Here is a 14,212-nt window from a genome sequence, read left to right as displayed (position 1 = left end):
GGGAACTGGGTGCAGCTACCAGAAACTCCCATAAACCAGGAAAACAAGGACCCAATGGGGATAACATTAGCTGAAATATTCAAGAAAGAGGAGAGAGAACCTGTAGAGACCCTACCAGAAGTTAGGTATTGACCTCAGTTGAGGATTGGGGCCACCCACCCATTTCAAAAATGTTAATATAGACTTGTTAATAGTAATACATGGACAAAGAATAGAGAAGAGACTGAAGGAAAGGTCATCCAGAGACTTCCCCACCTTGAGATTTACTCCTTTGCAGACATCATTCCCAGATACTATTGCTGATGGCAAGAAGTTCTTGATTACAGGCACTCGATAAACTGTCTCCCAGGAGGTTCTACCAGAGCCTGACAAAAAAAGATATGGATCCTTGAACCCACACATCAGACTGAGCATGGAACCCCAATGGAGGAGCTAGGATAAGGACTGAAGGAAGTGAAGGGTTTGCATCCCCATAAGGAAGAACTACAATATCAACAAACCAGGACACCCTAGAGCACCCAAAGACTAAACCACCAACCAAAGAGTACACATGAAGGGACCTATGGCTCCAGTTGCATCTGTAGAAGAGGATTGCCTTATCTCGAATCAATGGGAGGGTAGGCCATTGGTTCTGTAAAGGCTCATTGCTCCAGCATATGGGAATGCTAGAACAGTGAGGTAGGAGTGGATGGATGAGGAGAGCACCCTCATAGTAGCAGGTTGATGAATGAGGTGATGAGGGTGCTGGAAAGAAACTGGGAAGCAGGATAACCTTTGATATGTAAATAAATAAAATATCCATTAAAAAGGGAAAAATAAAGAAGAATGTATTGTTGGAACAGGTCATCCAGTTAAATCAAAAGAAAACTGTTGAAGACAAATGACATCATAAGTCAAATGAACCTAGCAGATCTCACAAACATTTCAACTAAATACCAAAGCATGTACTTCATTGTCAGAAGTTCATGGAACTTTCTCATAAGTGAAGACTTAAGTGGAAACAAAGCATGTCTCAATAAATACAGAAAAAACAAGACAAAATCTGATTTCCATGGATTTCTTCATGAATACTAAAAACAACAGAAACCACAGGTTTACAAAATTAATAGAATTTAAGTAGGCAATACCGAGGGGAAAAAAAACATGTTAAGCAAGAATGTAAACAAATTAAATGATAATGAAAACTGAAACCAATGGCACAAATAAAGTCATTCCTAAGAGGCAAAGTCATAGACCTGTTTATTAAAACAAGGAGAGAAGGAGAGATGAACAGAGGTGGAGAGTGGCAGGACTCATATTAACTTAATTTTATATATGAAAGCTCTATGCATAAATGAAAAAATAACATTCAGAAGATGTAAGTGGTAAGAAACAAATAAAGGTCTGAATTCAACAAATTGAAAAAAAACAGCAAAACAGTACAAGAATCAATAAAAGAAAGTGTTGATTCTTTGAGAAAACAAGATTGATAAACCATTGACAAAACTATCTAAATGATGAATAGATAAAATGGTAGTAAATAAAATTAGAGTTGAAAATTAGACATGAGAATAGAGTGAAGAAATCCAGAGAATTATAAAGGAATGCTATGAGGTGCTGTAGGGCACAGAAGAGAGGTACAGAGGATCAGGAAATCGAATTAAAATAAGTAGTGGTGGGGGGATGAGGAACTGGGGATAGCCACTGGAGTGTCCCAGATGCCAAGGAAATGAGAGGCTCCCAGGAACCAACACGGATGACTATAGCTGAAATGTGCAGAGATGGTGGGATAGAACCTGTTGAGATCACCACCAGTAGATAGGCATGGGCCCCAGTTGAGGGATGGGGAAATCCATCCATCTCAAAGTTTTTATCCCAGAAACCTTCCTGTCTAAAGGAAAGACAGGGACAAAAATGGAGCAGAGAACTAAAGGAAGGGCCATTCAGGGACTGTCCCACATGGGGATCCACCTTGTCTACAGACACCCACACAACACTGTTGCCTTTGCAAAGAATAGCCTACTTACAGGAACCTGGTGTGGCTGTTCCTTTGGAGGTTTGCATAGCAACTGACAAATGCATATGTGGATGCTTGGAGCTAACCATCAGACTGAGCCCAGGGACTCTAGTAGAGCAGTTGGCATGAGGACTGGAGGAGCTAAGGGGGACTGCAACATCATAGGAAGAACAACATCAGCTGGCCAGACCAACCAATGCTCTGAGGAACTAGACCACCAGCCAAGGTGTATACAGAAAGGGATCCATGGCTCAAGATACATATGTAACAGAGGATGGCCTTGACTGACCACAATGGGAAGGGAGGCCCTTGGTCCTGTGGAGTTTGATGCCCCAGCAGAGGAGAATGCTGGAGTGGTGGAGGAAAAGAGGGAGGGTGGGTCGAAGAGCACTCTCGTATAGGCAAAGAGGAGAGGGGAGATATGGGATGGGAGTAGTCACGGGGTAACTGTGAAGTGGAATAACATTTGAGATATAGATGAATGGAATGATTAATTTAAAAAATTATAAACCCTATCAAATTGTAAAAACTAAGAGAAAGTTATAAGATATATATACAAAAAGTTAAATCAAGCTTCCAATTTATTACTCAGAGTTAAAGAGGAGCAGTAATTTAAAGTCTGTGGTCAGAAGGATTCAGCAAGAAATTGTACCAGTTTCAAAGAAAATTAAAGGCAACAATAACAAAATTATTCTTCAAAATAGATACAAAAGAAACTTCCTAATTCATGTTACAAGGTCACAATTACCCAGATAATTAAACCACGTAAAGACCGAAATATAAAAGAGAATTATAAACCAAATTGTCTTACAATCATAGATGTAACAATTCTCAGTACAAATACTTCATAATAAAATACTAGAATACCCAAAAAGATTATCAAGTTGGCTTCATCCTAGAGATGAACAGATGGTTTGACATATATAAATCAATGTGATCCACAATTTAAGCATATTAAAAGACAAAAATATGATTTTCTCATTAGAAGAGGATTTTGCTGAAACACAGCATTCCTTCATGAGAAAAGTATGGAAAGATTATAAGCCGAAGGAACCTTATTCAAGATAACACAAGTTATTTTAGAGAAAACCTATACCTGAAATCAAATTAAACAGAATGTCTTAAAGCATTTTTACTAACAGAAACAAGAAAAGGATTTCCATTATCTCCATACTTATTCAATATAGTACTTGAATCTACATTACAGTAATGTGACAAGTGAAGGAGATTGAGGTAATACAAGTAGGAAAGAAATATTTCAAAATATTCTTAATTGTAGATAATAAAATTATATCTATAAAACCCTAAAATCTCTTCTAGGTAACTTCAGCAGTTGATACTTCTCTAAGGAAAGTATCATTATACAAAATTAACACAAAATAAACAGGCTTTCTATGTACAAATGACAACTGTACTGAGAGAGATGTCAGAGCAACAACGACTTCCACTTTTTTAACAACAAAAAAAATCTTAGGGTAACTCTGAAAAAGTAAGTGAAAGACTTAAAAGACAAAAAATTAAAATATTGAAGAAGAAATCAGAAGATGCAAAGAGATCATCAATGCTCATGGATCAGCAGGATTAACAGAGTGAAAAATGGTTAGTCTACCAAAAGCACTATAGAGATTCAGCACCATCCTTGTTGAAATTCCAACGTAATGAAGAATTTTCAGTTTAATATAAAATAAACACAAAATGCCATGATAGAACAAACAATTCTGAATGATTACAAAATGGACAGTGATGTAACTGTCACTGACCTTAAATTGTAATACAGTGCTATAGTAATAGGATCAGGATGGTATTGACACAAAATCAAACAGGATGAAAGAGTCAAGTTATGAGTTTTTTATCAAACTCAATTGATGACTGAACATGAATCCATCACCAGAACCTAAACTAACACTGTAGGTAAGGAGATGTGATACTCATAAAATATCCTCATTGATGGAGCAGTAGGGAAGCCCATGATCCAAGCCTAGTCTCCTGTCACAATTACAAGGTCTCAATGACCTTATTGGGACCTAGAAGTTTCTAATATCTAGACCTAGAAAGTATTGTATAACTGTGTTTCATTAACTTATTTATATAAATAAATGTGTATAGTGTTTGCATGTGTTGGTGAGTGAATGTCAAAGTTAGCTATTTAAGGGAGTTTAGAAGACTTCTCAAGGTCTACAGGAGGAGGAAATGCAGGTGGTCCTTAGCACCCAAGATAGGTGCTAGGCATTCAACTCAGGTTTATAGCAAGAGCTGCATGTTCTCTTAATTGCTGAGCCATCTATTAAGCCATTTATTAGCTTTGTCAGAATGTCAAACACCAGCCAAATTTCCAGTAATTGCTGGGAATGTACTCACAAATCCTAAATTCTAATGAAAAGTTACTGGTAACTGCAGGCTACTAAGAGAGGGAAAGACAGTTTTACTAATCTTAGGCCATTTGTGGGTTATTATTCTCCAGAGATGGTTAATAAACAAATGAACATATAAAAGTACAGCCTTCTGTACACGTACAAAGCTAAAACAATAAAAAAATGAGACCTTAAAATATTCTTTTATTTCCTTTTGTCTATCACTTATGTTCTTTGTGGCAGGTAGAAAATTCTCAATTATAATGTTGATTCACGTTTCCATTTTGATTTTGACATACTAAAGAGGAAAAATTATGGAGGATTTTATCAAGCAGCCTGCTTGTTCAGTGATATGTAATTCTCTCCAACCACAAGTCCAACTATATCAGCCCATTTGCTCATTGACTTCCCTCCATGAATATTATGCCTATTGAAGGTTTTTGGTCATTTTCTCTTATTTGTTTTATTTCAACTTTTTAATTTTTATGTATAGCTGAGCCTGAAGGAGAGAGACACAAAAAATTATGGTTGATTCTTTATCTTAATGGTGGTTGATCAAAGGCTAGTGGCACTTATTCTCTAGGATAATGTCTTTCCCTCCCCAAAATGTACATTAAGGAAAATTGCAAGTGTATAACCACTAGGATGGCTTGGAAAGAATGAACAAATTGAATTCTTAATGTTTGATTCAGTCATGGAGAAAGAGTCATTATTATCGATGACAAGGACACTGGAAGTAATGGTTCTGATCATGCACAAATTACAAGTCCACCAACAGTTGGGAGTCACTATAAACTTTCCCAGAGGACCTCACTCATGTAACTGGAGCCCTTGGAATGAGTTTCTATTACCTGCTGAGAAAGGCATGAAGTACTCACTTTTCTTAAAGTTTCCATTCTCATCTAGGAAGTGACGTGAGTCTAACATCTCTGGGTTTGGGAATTCCTTGCTGTCATGCAGCACTGATGTCAGTTATGTTATTACTATTGTTTGCTGCAAACTACACACAATAAAGGAAGCAATGAACAAATATAACAGAGTGCTAAAAGATAAGGGAACTAATATTGTTCACCTTCTCCTCCTTAGAGGAAGTACAAAGAATAAAAGGGTCATTTGAACACAGAACATGCAAGGAACAGGGAGGAGTCTGAGATTAGCCACAGTGGTGTGAGTAGGTGCCTTCAGTGACATTTGTAGTCAGCATTGGGGATTTGGTGACAATGCTGGTGACTCTTTTCTCTTTCCCTGCAGGTTTGTTTCATCACCTGCCACTCTTGTTTGTCAATGCTTTTCATAAGTCACATCAGTCATGATTTCAAATGAAGACTTGTTTTCTATGTGAGGCAAATAGGAATCATTCGTGCTGGCAAAAAACGTCTACTAAGAAAATTTCTTCTTATTTTTTCTCACACACATAATTAAGATCTTATATGTATGGATGGAAGAGTTTACTTTCACAAACAGAATTTATGTATATAAAGACAGATGCAAATATACAAATAGAAGGAAGACTGTGAAAGGAAAGAAAGTAATTAGAGGAAACAATAGGACCCATTTTACTATTTTTTCCTCGTATTTATTCTTTCATACAATAAATTCTGTCAGTATCCTCCCTCCTTCTACTCTTCCCATTCTACTCACTATCCTCCTCTTTACCCAAGGCCACTGCCCTGCTCTTTACCTTCACTAAATAAAGAAATATAAATAAATAAATGCAAACAATGCTCTACCAGTGAAATAAACTGAGCATGTCACAACAAGATCTATTAAGACAAGGCATAAGCCCTCATATCAAAGCAGGAAACTTAGTAAGAAGAAGTATTCATTTTACTAAGAAGAACAGGGAAAAGTGAGACACATCCCAGTCCCACTGTTAGAGGTCCCACTAGAACTCCAATCCAATCAACCATAATGTATTTTCAGAATACCTAGTCCAGACCCATTCTCGTTCTCAGGTTGTATCTATCTTTGTAAGTACCTATCAGCCCAGTTAGTTGATTCTGTGTGTCATGTTCTTCTGGTGTCTTCATTTCCTCTGTTTCCAACAATCTTATCTCACCTTCTTTTGTGGTGTTTCCCAAGCTGTACTTTAATTTTGGCTGTGGGTCTCTGTATCTGCCCCTAGTCACTGCCTTAATAATCATCTCTGATGACAACTAGTCTAGGTACTAACATAGCAGAATATAATTACAACTAATTTAATTGATTTATTTGCTGCAAATTGTGTTCATCTCTACTGTAGATACCCGAGATGTGCAACATTCAGTTTGGGCCATCTACACCGAGACAGTGTCCAGGCTATGCCCCCTGACTTGGCATGAGACTTAATTTACACCAGTCAGTGATTGGTTATTCTCACAAGTTCTGAGACTTGCCATTACTTCAGAACATTTCCAGGAAGGACAAATTTTAGATTGAAAGTCTTATAACTGGGTTGATTTCCTAATCCCACATGAACTGTCACTTATGCAATTGATCTTATGTACTCTGAGAGGTATAATGGAATCTCATAGTAGTTTTGATTTTTACTTTCATGATGGATAAGGATGATGAACATTTTTTACTCTTTGTTTCTCAGCCATTTAAGATTCCTCAACTGACAACTCTTCATTTAGATATGTACATTTTTAAATAATTTCATTCTTTGGTTTGTTAATGTCTAGTCTTTGCTTATATACTTTAGGTATTAGTATGCTGTCAGATGTGAAGTTGGTGAAAATCTTTTTCCCATTTGGAAGGCTGCCATTGTGTTATATTGACCATGTCTTTTGCCTTAAAGAATCTTTTTACTTTCACGAGATCTCATTTATTAATTGTCAGTATTAAGAACTGCAATATCAATATTCTGTTTAGGAAATTGTCTCTCATGCCAAGGCATACAGAGCTATTTCCTATTTCTTCTTCTATCAGGTTTACTGTGTCTGGTTGTGTGGTGATGTGAGTCCACATCTACCCTGTTGCTAGTCACAGCCTCTTGCGTAGGTGGAACATAGGCAGCTTGTCTGTGCTTGTCCCACACCACTGGTAGGTTATGTGCTGTGCTGTAGGGAAGCACCAAGACACTGCTCAATGGTGGAAAGCAGTCTGAGATGTGACAAACCTGGGGCCAAGGGGATTCTCTGACTCTTAGACTTCCAGGTGCAGCTAGGAGTTGCAGAGGAGCTGAGAACAGAGTCAGAGTCCACAGTCTGTGGACAGTGTCTATCCTTGGGACTGAGGAAAGAAGAGCTCTGACTTGTTCCAGTGTTGCCTATTCTTCGCCTGGTGGCAGTTATTGCTAGGAACACAGAGGAGCCTTCTCCTGGGGAATTAAGTTGAGGTTCTATAAGCAAATGCCTTCTCCAAGGCTGCCTGAGGAGGAACTTGATGAAAGAGACAGTCCATGGTTGTCAACTGATTATTGACTGTTCATTGTGTAGAATCCATGTATGCTGTTTGGTACCAACTGCTTAGAGTGGACCTGAGATTAAATAACTTTTGCAGGGAGGAAAGTTTATTGGATAAGCCCTCTGGACCACTAGGTACCTCACTAGCATGGAGAACTCTGTTCTGGACTATGTGACCATAGGTCACATTTCCTTCTGTGAGGAATATGGCATCTGTTACATGCCAAGAATCTGGCAGGGTGTAGGGATAAGCTAAGTCTCTGGTGTGTGCCCATTGAGACTCCAGGTCTCAACTTGCTCTAAAATATCAAGGTTCCTGGCATTTAGTTATCAGAGGCATTTTTCCTATATGAAGTTGATCATTGTACTTTTAAGGTCTGAGAAGAATAGAGTTAGAATTTTGATGGAGATTACATTGAATTTGTAGATTGATGTTTTTTTGTACACTGGGCATTTTTACTGTGTTAATTCTAGCAATCTGAAGGATGGAAGAAGATCTTTTCAACTTCTTATAGCTTCTATTCCTTTCTTCAAAGGCATGAAGTTTATCATAGAAAATTTATTTACTTGGTTACAGTTAGCCCAACGTTTTAATATTGTTGATAGCAATAGTAATAGATATTGCTTCCCTATTCTCTTTGTCGTTCAATTTACATTTGTATGAAGGAGGGTTACTGATTTTTCAAGTTAATCTCATATCACTTCTCTGAAGGATTATATTAGATGTAGGAGTTTCCTCATAGAATATCTAATGTTGCTTATGCATGCTATCGTATTAGCTTCAAATAAATGTAAACTGATTTCTTTTCCAAAATACACCCACTTGATTTCCTTCACTTATATTATTGTGCCTAAATCTAGTTCCTGATTCTAGTGGGATTTTTTTCCATTCTATTATTCTGGCTACTTTATCAAAAGTAAGTTAGCTATAGGTATGTAAATTTATGTCTGGCTTTTCAATTTTATTCCAATAATTAACATGTCTGTTATATATAATTACCATCAGTACTAATAATATTACTCTGTATTATAGGTTGAAGTAAGGAATGGTGATACCATTAGAACTTCTCTTTTTCAGGATTACTTTAGCTAATGGAGGCTTTTTGTTTTTCCATATGTAGGTGTTGATAATTGTACATTTAAGGACTGAGAAGAATTGAGTTGAAATTTTAATGGAGAGTGCATTAAATTTGTAGATATTTTGGTACATTGGGCGTTTTTACTATGTTAATTTTAGCAGTCTGTAAGCATGAGAGATCTTTTCTTCTTTTGATATCTTCTATTTCTTTCTTCAAAGACATGAATTTCATTATAGAAGATTTTCTATTCACTTGGTTAGGGTTAGCCCAAAGATTAATATTGTTAATAGCTATAGTGATGAATATTGTTTCCCTCTTTCCTTTCTCACTCCATTTTTATTTGTATGAAGGAGGGTTGCTGATTTTTTTTATCAAGTTAATCTCATATCACATCTCTGAAGGAATTTATTGGATGTAGGTGTTTCCTTGTAAAATATCTGGTGTTTCTTATGCATACTATCATATTAATGGCAAATAAATATAAATATAAACAGACTTCTTCTTTTTCAATATATACCAATTTCATTTCTTTCACTTCTTTTATTGTTGTGCCTATATCCATTTTCTGATTCTAGTGGTATTTCTTTGACACCCCTCCACTTTAATTTGAGAATAGCTATAGGCTTGAAATGAATTTCATTTATTTTTAAGTATGTGCCTTTGAAGTCTAATCTCTCCAAGACTTTAATATGGAAGGGGGTTCTTTTTTGTCAAAGGTTTTTCTAGTTTCAAATGGGATGATCATGGGATTTTGTCTTTCTATATGTAGGGTGGGTAATTTGTATGTTGGACCATGTTTACATCTCTAGTATGTAGCCATTCATAAAGGATTTTTTATTTGATTTTTAATATTTTGCAAAAACCTTTTTGAGTACTATTACATCTATGTTAAATTTTCATATAAAATTCTTTGTTGATTTTTCTGTGGATTTAATAACATTGTGATTGTGGCCTTATAACATGAACTTTTTGATGTTCCTTCTGTTTCATTTTTCTGAATAATTTGAGTATTATTGGCATTAATTCTTCTTTAAAAGACTTGTAAAATTCTGTGCTAAAAACAATTTTAATGACAGCCTCTATTACCTTTTTGCCATCTTATTTTCCTTGGATAATTTATGTATTTACATTTCAAATGTTTTCTTACTTCACCCCTCTCTATCCTCCCTTCCTCCGCCCCTGGAATCAATGAGGATGCTCCCACTTCCACCCTTCCACTCATAACTCAACACCTTGGCATTCCCTACATTGGGGAAATGACCCTTCATAGGACCAAGGGCTTTTCTTCCTTTTAATGTTGGATAATACCATCCTCTGCTACATATGTGGCTGGAGCCATGGGTCTCTCCACATTTACTCATTAGTTGTTAGTTTAGTTTCTGAGAGCTCTCGTGGGGTCCGATGATTTGATGACATTTTTCTTCCTATGGGCTTGCAAACCCTGTCAGGTCCTTTAGTCTGTCCTTGTGTTGTCAAATTATTAGTGGGAGATTACTCTTTTTTGTTAACTTTAGTCACTTAGTGCTATGAATTTTCCTTTTAGACTTCATTGTATCCAATACATTTAGGTATGTTGTGCATGCATCTTCACTGATATATAGAAAGACTTTAATTTTTATTTCTTTCCTTCATTTTTCCTTTCTTTCGTTTTTGTCTTGACACGGTTTTCAATCATGAGAGAGTTCCTCAGTTTTCATGAGTTTGTAGGTTTCTATTGTTTGTGCTGTTGTTGAAACCAAGTTTTAATTTGTAGTGGTCTCCATTAATTTAAATTGTTTGGTATCTTTTAAGACTTGCTGTAGGAAACAGTGTATGCTCAATTTTGGAGAATTTTCTATGGGTTTCTCAGAAGAAGAAATATTCTTTTGTGTTTTGGGTAAATGTTCTGTAGATATTTGTGATGATTGTTATTTGATAATATCTCTTAGCTTCACAATTTTCTGTTTAGTTTTCATCTGGATGGTCTGTTAGTTGGTAGAAGTTTAATATTAAACTCTCCTACTACCAATGTGTGAGTGTTGATGTGTTATTTAAACTTTAGTAATTTTCTGTTACAATAAAAGGTGCACTGGTGTTAGGGGCATAAAAGTTAAGAAGTAAAATACCATCTTGGTCCATTACTCCTTAATTGAATATGAAGTGTCCTTCCTCATTTTCATTGGAAGTCTAATTAATAGCTATTACAATGTCTGTAAGAGGTTGCTTCTTAGGTCCCTTTGCTTGGAAAACATTTTTCTGACCATTAACTCTGAAGCAATGCCCATCTTTGATGACAAAGTTTATTTATTGTTTGCCCCTACAGGATAGATACTGCTCTTTATTCATTCTGTTAGTTTCAGTCTTTTGCGGGAGGGTTGCATCCACTAATACTGAGAGATATCAGTGAACAATTCTTGTTATTGTATTGATTCATGTGGTGGTGGTGGTGGTAGTGATGGTGATGTGTGTGTGTGTGTGTGTGTGTGTGTGTGTATGTGTGTGTGTATGTGTGTAAGAGAGAGAGAGACATAGAGACAGAGATAGAGACAGAGACAGAGAGATGGGTGGTAGAAGTCTTTATTTTGATTTTGTTGATGTGAGTTTATATATTTTCTGTGTGTCCATAGGTATATTTAACCTTCTTGGCCTCAGGTTTTCTTTCTAATATCATCTGTAAGACTGGATTTGTATTTAGATTGTGTTTGAGTTCAAATTTATCATATAATAACTTGTTTTCTTTATGGTGACTGAAATATTTCCTGAATCTAGTAGTTTTGACTGATACCTTTGTTGCCTAAGCTCTGCAGTACATCTCCCCAGCCACTTCCTTTTTAGAATCTCCATTAAGAAGTCAGGTACAATTCTAATATATCTATATTTATAAGTAACTTGATTTCCCCCCTGCACCTCTTAATATTATTTCTTTGTTCTGCATGTTTAGTATTTCAATGATTATGTTGAGAATGAACTTTTATTTCTGGTGCAATGTTTCATGTCTGATTCCTTTTTATATTCTTATAAGCATCTTCTTTTTTAAGTTAGGAAAAATTTCCTGTATGATTTAGTAAAAAATAATTTGGGGTGTTATCTTTGCATTAATTTCCTCTCTTGTTCCTATTATTATTATTTAGTTAATTATATTTGGTCCCTTCATACTACTGCATAGTTCCTGAATATTTTATTTCAGGGTTTTTAATATTTAAAATTTAATATTTAAAAAATATTTACCTTTCTTTGACTGATGTATATATTTCTTCTATTGTATTGCCAATTCCTGAAGTTCATTTTCCTATCGTTGTTGGTGAGAACATCAAGAGCACAGAAGTATAGCAGAGAGAAAGAATCTTAATTTGGGTATGAAGTAGTCTCTTGGGTATTTAGTGTCACAGTTCACTTCACACACCACCCCATTTGGGGCAAGATCAATATATCTCTGAACCTCATGAACCATGGCATTTGTGTAGATCATATGGCTCCAGTCTAACATACTGGGGCTGTGGTGTCTCCAGATCACTTGGCCAATCTCTTCATTTATCCGGATATAAGAAATGGCAAATTTTGGACTAGGAAAAATGTAGCCTGTATCTCCCATTAATGCATGTATACCTATATCATGAAGAAAGTAGCCAATAAAGTTTTGAACATACATTTCATACTGAGGAGTAAACTTAGATACATAGAATGATTCTAATATAAATTTATAGCATTGTCCTATCACTTAGCTAATATGATTCATTACTATATGCTATTTGTTTTTATCCATTTTATCAAATAATATGAGTTATAATTAAATATTGATAACCATAAAACAGAGTTCAAATAATTTGACATTATACACATCAATAAAATATATCAGAAATCAATTATTAAATTAGAGAATATAGTATTGATCTTAAAATAATGTATGTGAAAGTCTTTGTGCAATTTTATTCTACCTGTCTTATTTTTAATTACAAGTGTGAGGGTCCATCACTAACAATTATTTAAAATATTATTGTATTCTAAACAATCCTATTTATGTACTTGATTGTTTATAATATATTTGACATATTGGTAGTAGAGCATAACAGTTATGCCCATATTTTATTTACAAATATGTATCCAAAAGTAAATAATGACCATACATACATAACATTTACACGTAAATGTACACACAATATTTACCATATTTAATAATATAGACAAGTTGTGTAATGAGTTGCAGATATATAAATATGACTCCTATCTCTGATATGAGTTAGTTTACATTATTGATATACTTTTAATTTATTTATTTAATTAATTGAATTAATGCATGCTGTTTATTTTAGTAATTTTCCTTTACATGATTTAGAATTCCCCCTATTCAAGTGTATGGTTCAGAGACTAAAATAAATGTGCATTTAATGAAGACATCAGAAGACACACTAATTCTGTGCTTTTCCTCATTCTCTATTTATTCCTGCAGTAACCCCAGGTAAGTATCAAATATGGGGATTTCTAATTCTAGTGTCCAGAAAACTCCTTGAAAATATCAGCTTCTGTTATAAATTATACAGGTATCTAGATTTAATTGCTTGCCAGAAATTTACTCTAGACAATTGGGTGGAAAACCTCCTACAGGGATTCATAAAAGAAGCAAATTTGGGAACAACATTTAAAATTGAAGATTGATCTTTACAATCTTGCCTTTTTCATGTATAATGCAATGACCACCTGCTCTTGAGAATTTTGGTGTAGTGTCTATATTTTAAACGAGATTGTCAGAGAACCTGAATATTTTTGTGGTCTCATTCCATTGTATACATCCTGGTATTTATATGGTTATATTTGAAGGCTATTTGGAAAAATGTCTATGCAAAATACAGAGCTGTTTTTACTGCATTACAGTCTGGGTGTTATACCAAGCATTTTATATTCATTTTTGTATTATTTTTATTGTTATTTATTTATATTTTATGTATTTACATTTCCCGCATTTCCCAGGCCTCTTACTGCCTCCCCCTACTTAAAGGAGGATGCTCCCACTCCCACCTACCCAATCCTACTTCAACACCTTGGAATTCCCCTACACTGGGGAAATAAGCCTTCACAGGACCAAGGAAATTTCCTTCTATTGATACTGGACAATGCCATCCTCTGCTACATATGTGGCTGGAGTGTTGGGTTCTTCCATGTGTACATATTGGATTTTGGTTTAGTTTCTGGAAACTCTGGTGAGATCTTGTTAGATGATATTGTTGTTCTTCTGTGGGGTGGCAAACCCCTTCAACTCCTTCAATCTTTTCTCTAATTCTGACATTGATGTTCGCTTGTTAATTCCAATGGTCAAGCATCCTCATCTGTATCAGTAGGGCTCTGACAGAGCCTCTAAAAAGAACCCCATCTGGCTCCTGTCAGCAAGCATTTCTTGGCATCAGCAATAGTGAATGAGTTTGCTGG

At 35.5% G+C, this 14,212-nt stretch overlaps 1 pseudogene; it reads right to left on the bottom strand.

The window, feature by feature from the left end:
* Nucleotides 1–12,398, bottom strand: part of LOC134484012 (cytochrome P450 2C26-like) — a 61,721-nt pseudogene extending 49,323 nt beyond the window's left edge.
* Nucleotides 12,399–14,212: the final 1,814 nt, after the last annotated feature.

Source organism: Rattus norvegicus, chromosome 1 (genome assembly GCF_036323735.1).
Source record: "Rattus norvegicus strain BN/NHsdMcwi chromosome 1, GRCr8, whole genome shotgun sequence".
In the NCBI taxonomy this organism is placed as follows: Eukaryota; Metazoa; Chordata; class Mammalia; order Rodentia; family Muridae; genus Rattus; species Rattus norvegicus.
The sequence above is the reverse complement of the archived record's forward strand: the minus strand, read 5'-3'. Positions and strand labels throughout refer to the sequence as shown.